Source organism: Podarcis raffonei, chromosome 6 (genome assembly GCF_027172205.1).
Source record: "Podarcis raffonei isolate rPodRaf1 chromosome 6, rPodRaf1.pri, whole genome shotgun sequence".
Taxonomy (NCBI): domain Eukaryota; kingdom Metazoa; phylum Chordata; class Lepidosauria; order Squamata; family Lacertidae; genus Podarcis; species Podarcis raffonei.
Window position 1 is genome coordinate 13368062 of NC_070607.1, and position 6749 is coordinate 13374810.

Genomic DNA, 6749 nt, shown 5'->3' on the forward strand with positions numbered 1-6749 from the left:
TCTGCAGGCAGGGAAGGACTAAGCCTGTCTACAATCTGTTGGATCCCAAACTGGTCTTGCTGCTATCACATAATGGCATTACAGTGGTACCTCGGGTTGCATACGCTTCAAGGTTACATACGCTTCAGGTTACAGACTCCACTAACCCAGAAATAGTACCTCGGGTTAAGAACTTTGCTTCAGGATGAGAACAGAAATCGTGCTCTGGCAGCGCGGCAGCAGCAGGAGGCCCCATTAGCTAAAGTGGTGCTTCAGGTTAAGAACAGTTTCAGGTTAAGAACGGACCTCCAGAACGAATTAAGTACTTAACCTGAGGTACCACTGTACTAGGTCTGATGGCTCTGCCATCGCCACCACCACACACATCTGCCAGCCCAGCCAGCAAGCTTAATTGGGTTGCAGATGCAACGCTGGTCCTGCTTCTTTGTTAAGCCTCAGCATGCAGCAGCCTTGGAAATGTGCATATATCAACTGAATTTTGTACATTCTGTGGCACCGGCAGGCAAATGTGCATATCTAATTTTGCACATACTTTGGCCAACATGCATAATCCCCGGCAGACTTTGAAGGATGTTCATATGCCAACTGAGTTTGTACAGGCTGGCAAAATAATTTTACTTCCCTCCACCTGCGCCTTCTGCAATATCTAGCAGCTGTAGCTCTGATGTTGAATCATGATGTTCCCCAGTCAAGGTTTGGATTATGCATATTTGCTGTGTTTCTGACCTACCAACATCCAGTCCTACAGCCTTAAGAAGACCTCGGCAATGTCAACAGGATTCCTCCACGACCCTGTATCAAGAACAGGATTCTCTTGGAGTAACCTTTCAGCTGTGGAGTGGTGTAGGTGTAGTGGTGGCAGACTAAGGGACATGTGTGGTGCTGTGGTATAAACCACTGAGCCTCTTGGATTGTCGATCAGAAGGTTGGCAGTTTGAATCCCCGTGATGGCATGAGCTCCCATTGCTCTGTCCCAGCTCCTGCCAACCTAGCAGTTCAAAAGCACACCAGTGCAAGTAGATAAATAGGTACCACTGTGGCGGGAAGGCAAACAGCATTTCCATGCACTCTGGTTTCCGTCATGGTGTTCTGTTGCGCCAGAAGCGATTTAGTCCTGTTGGCCACATGACCCAGAAAGCTGTCTGTGGGCAAATGCCAGCTCCCTTGGCATGAAAGTGAGATGAGCACCGCAGCCCCATAGTAGCCTTTGACTGGACTTAACCATCCAGGGGTCCTTTACCTTTAATTTTTTAGTGATGGAAGAAATGTCAGTGGGTAGGATCAGTGGTTCTTCACACACTTTCTCTTGCAGCCCTGTTTTCCCTGCTGCGTAACCACTTCCTCAGCTGGTTAAATCTTTACTCACGCGATTCCCATGATGATTGACCCACATGGTGCTCTAAAGGTTTCTTCTAAGCTTATTAGCAGCACCATGGGAACAATTTCCATCAGAATCATGGGAGAGAAACAGCTGAGATGGGTGAAAGGGAGGCTAGATTGCAGGAAAAAAAGCCCCACCCCCTTCTTCCTGCTGCTTGGCTGATCAAGGGGGAAAAGTTGTGTAAGGCATATTTCTTAGAGCCCATGCATGTTGGCCAAAGAAAATAACAAATTCAGTTGAAATATGCAACTTTCCCCAGGGCTGTTGAAGAGTATGCATAATGGCTAGACAGGACAAGGGGCATTCTCTTTAAACAGTACCCCGAGAAAGGGTCAGCAGAAACCAATACCAATTGTTTATACTTTTCTCATTGACTCAGTTGACTTATTTGTTTCCCCCCCGCTACAATATATACTCTCATTGTTCGATCGCTGCACCCCAAGCAGACAGACGGATTCACCCTGAGCAGTCAATAGTTGTCTAGGGCTAGGCCACCTGTAGTCATAACCTGCTGAAAGGGAGTGTACTTTTCCTGCTCTGAGGTTAGCACAAACCACAAGTTTGTGAGCTAAGAACAGAAATATTCATTTTCTTTCCTGTTTTAGTAGCAGGTGCTCCTAACATAACCCAAATGTTGCTGGGGTAAAAGTTATGTTGCAATTTTGGTGGGAGGGGTAAAATGTTTAAATACTCTGCACGCAGCCTGGAGCTTTCTCTTTGCTGCGTGCAACAGATCACCCGCCCACCCGTCCTTGAGTAAGGGGTTGTTGCATTGACCTTGCTATGCCTGTCATGGGGTCGTCTGCCGTTGGGGCAGGGGCCTGGTAGGAATTTTGTCCATCTGGCTGATTGGCTGGGCTATTTGCTTTTTGCCTACTGCGTAGCAAATCGTCACAACTTGTAAGGTTGGCGGTTAGGCATTGGTTATAAATTGGTGGAGGAGGGGTTAGGATAGGCTGGGCCTGCCCCTCCATGGTTGCTGCGGAAAGGGAATTCCGTTAAAGGAATCCAGGGGCTTGCCATCTTTTCGTCCAATCCCTGGAATGGGACTAGGGCCTTCGGGGAGCATGCGGATGAGAATTGAGGGTCTGTGACTCAGCTCCATTTCTCCCCGACTTGCTTTCCCCCGCACTGTCTTTCGGTGGTGCCTGGAAGTCAGTTCTGTCCCCAGGCAGGGGGACAGATAGCCTTAACCAATGCCTAAACAACCACTCACAGTTTTGTATTTAAAGTTGTGGCCAAAATTATGCCAAAAACCTTAAACAAAAATTAAGTGTGTGTTGTGAGTTATTTGGGGGGTGGCTTGGGGAACTCAACACGCAACTTAGAATCACAAATATAAGGTGGGTCCTAAAATAGCCATCTTGTGCTTTTTCTTATTCATCAAATTTTTATTCAACGCTTCTTCCAAGAACCTTGGGGCAGCATACATGGGGATTATGATCACAACAACGCTATCTACTTGGTTACACAAAAAGGTAGTGACTGGCCAAAGGGTGCATAGTTTGTTTCACAACTGAATGGAATTAAAATCCACTTATAAGTCCAGCATTCTCAGGGTTATAGGTGGAAAATCACCTCCAACCCCATCAGCCTAGCCAGCATGCCCAGCAGTCTGCAATTATGGAAGCTGTAGTTTTGCAACACACTGGGCTGCTTCTCACAGTAATTATCCCATCACAGTAATTATTATCCCCTTTGCTCTCTTAGTAATTCATCCCATTTCCATATGTCTTCAGAAACACGCGGAACTCTTAAAATCCCATCAGCATCTTAAAAAAGACATTTCGGGGAAAAAGGCCTTACATTTGTGCTCAAAGTCAATCGGCATTTTGTCTGCCCAGATAGCTGAAAGACGGGGTCCCATTATATCTGGCCTTTACCTGAGGCTTCCCTCAACTCGGTTGCTGCTGACGATAAGCATTACCATCCATCTCAGTAATAATCTATTTTTCTGTACGGCAGTCTTGCTACATTACTCATTGGCCTTTTCAGCACAACACATTGTCAACAGGGAGAAAAATGCACGGCAGGTTCACAATGTTAATTAGCACTCTGTTTCTCTGTACAAGAGCATGGAGGATTATTCCACAATGCAACTCAATGACTCTGAATGTCTGTCAGGGAGAGTTTGAGATCCATGTTAACTTTTTATTAGATATATCGAGTTCATTTGTTTTCTCCTCACTTATAGAAATGCTGCTTGAATTAGATGTTTACTTAGTAAATCGTCTTAATTCTTTTTTAAATAACTTTTTATTCAAAATTAAAACAAAACATATTATCCAGAAACATATCATCCTTATTCCCCCCCATTTTTCCTCCCTCCCCTCCCTCTCCCCACAGACCCCCCACCCCCACCCCGACTTCCCTCAGTTCCAGTCTTTGATTTCTCTAAGAATGCTGTTTACTGCATGCTACAAAGTTGTATAGATCCTCTAACTATTTAGCTGATTATTATCAATAAAAAGTTTGTGAATGTTTATTCAAAACCAGCCAAGGAGTCCAGTTTGCTTTGTTGTGTCTTCAAATACTTTGTAAAGGGTTCCCATTAATCTTTAAAGTCACAGTTATCCTTGTCCCGTAGCTTATATGTCAGTTTTGCCAGTTCTGCATAGCCCATCAATTTTTCTTGCCATGATTCTTTAGTTGGGGTTTCTTCAGTCTTCCATCCTTGTGCTACCAGAACTCTCGTGGCCGTTGTCACATACATGAAGATGTTTTTTCAGCTTTTTGGGCAGATCTTTCCCTACAATCCCTAACAAAAATGCTTCAGGTTTTTAAACAAATGTTAAACGAAACATTTTCTTCAATTTGTAGTATATCATTTCCCAATTTTTTAAAATTACCTTACAATCCCACCACATAAAATAAAATGTCCCCTCCTTTTCCTTACACTTCCAACATATATTTGAACTAGTTTTGTACATTTTCCCTAACTCCACTGGTGTTGTGTACCATCTGTACATCATCTTTATGTAATTCTCCTTCAATAGGGACCAATCTGTAAATTTTAAGTCAGTTTTCGTTTTAATTCTTAGCATCACTCACATTTTTTAAAGGTTTTCAAACTCTGCTCTGAATACTTCTGTGCAGAAAAACGCTGATTCAATAACAGACAAAGACGATTAGAATTTGTACTCCAAAATCGTTTGCTGTTGTTGCCGCAAACCTGTTTCCATATGAAGGTTCCTTGGTTGTGTTCTGACCTCCCACTGTGCACAATTATCAAAATTCTCATATGGGTGGAAAGGGGACTTAAGGAGGAAACAGGAGACAGATATGGTTTCCTTTGGTTAAAAGCACCCATTGGAGAGCAATGATATGGATTGGGAGAGGGAGTTTTAATCCTTTTCACCAGCAGTGCTGACTTGGGCCCCAGACTGAGGGGGCAGAGGCTGAGCAGTTGGCTGGAGCTGGCATCAGTGCTTTTCATAACATAGTTTCCCCTGTAATAATAATAATAATAATAATAATAATAATAATAATAATAATAATAATAATATTTTCTTTGATTTTACAAGCGTAGAGTTATAACAATACCAAGCAAATATCCATATTTAGAGATTTTTCTGAATCCCCAGACTTACTTCCCACCATCCCCTCCATGGGTCTTATTGTCAATATTTTCAACTGCATATTATTTCATAATCCATTTTATATCTGTCCATATTATCCATAGTGATTATTACATTACAAGTGTTATTATAATCCTGCTAATGTTTTCATCTGCTTACAGTGGTCTCCTAAATGAATTATAATTTCCCCCCATTCTTTCTTAAAGTTTTTGTCCTCTTGGTTTCTGAGTTTTCTGGTCAGTTTTGCCATTTCGGCGTAGTCCATCAGCTTGGTTTGCCGTTCCTCTCTGGTAGGGACTTTGTCTTCTTTCTATCTCTGAGCTAGTAGCATCCAAGCGGCTGTTGCTGCATACATAAAGAGTCTTTTCTGCTCCTTTGGAATGATGTACCAGTGGTATTTGACTCCTCATAAGTTTGCAAGGGACGCGGGTGGCGCTGTGGGTTAAAGCCTCAGTGCCTAGGACTTGCCGATTGAAAGGTCGGCGGTTCGAATCCCCGCGACGGGGTGCGCTCCCGTTGCTCAGTCCCAGTGCCTGCCAACCTAGCAGTTCGAAAGCACTCCCGGGTGCAAGTAGATAAATAGGGACCGCTTACTAGCGGGAAGGTAAACGGCGTTCTGTGTGCTGCGCTGGCTCGCCAGATGCAGCTTGTCATGCTGGCCACGTGACCCGGAAGTGTCTGCGGACAGCGCTGGCCCCCGGCCTCTTGAGTGAGATGGGCGCACAACCCCAGAGTCTGGCAAGACTGGCCCGTACGGGCAGGGGTACCTTTACCTTTTACCTTTTAAGTTTGCAAAAATGTATAAGACAACTACAAATGCCTGCTGGAAATGTAAAAAAAAAAAAAGAAGGTACCTTTTATCATACGTGGTGGTCGTGTGAAGTAATAAAAACATTTTGGGAAATGATATATAATGAATTTTTTAAAATGTTTAAAATAACTTTTATTAAACCCCTGCTCCAGAAGCTTTCTTATTAGGAATTGTAGGTACCAATATTTAGAAAAGATGGATGGTCAGATACAAGACTTGCAGAATCATGGCAGGTCACTGGGAAGTAGCAAGCAGCTTGCACCATATATCTCTCCAGGACCTAACTTCCCCTCCCATGAGCTACCCCTTAGCTGAGAAATGGAGATCATTACGGAGGTTGGAGCCAGGCACTGGTTCATATCTTCATGAACTTCCACCTTGGTGAACTCTGTATACTGATGAGTGGGCACTGGGGATCAAGTCTGGTGTTGTCGGACTTGGACCCTCAGCTGAGGGATTCTGGAAGAGCCTCTTCTATTATTCTAGTTCATAGCTGTCAAGTGTCCCTTATTTGGTGGGACAGTCCCTTATCCCAGCGCCATGTCCCGCTGCTGTCCCTTATTGATGAGGCTTCATTTGGCTGCTGGCTGGGCTTTCTGCCTTTGGCTCAGAGGGGCTCAGAAGTTGAGCATACCTGTCCCTGGAAAATCCCTTCTTTTGGCTGCTGATCCCTTATTTTCGAGGCTGCTGGTCCCTTATTTTCAAATCTGTAAGTTGACAGCTATGTTCTGGTTGCAATTCTTGAATTCCAGAGACTGGGTTTTTCTCTTTTGTAGGTAATAAATGTGTCATAGATTTGACTGGATCCTCCCACTCTCTGTCTGAGTCATGGGTCTTGAGGTCAGGATCATGACAAGTATTTCATCAATTCATTGCAAGGTTTAGATAAGAACTATTATAGAAGCATTTCTCCAACCAGAAAGAGTATCTGTTCCTGTATCTCCATGTAATATTCATTGTCACGTTCTCTCTCATGCAG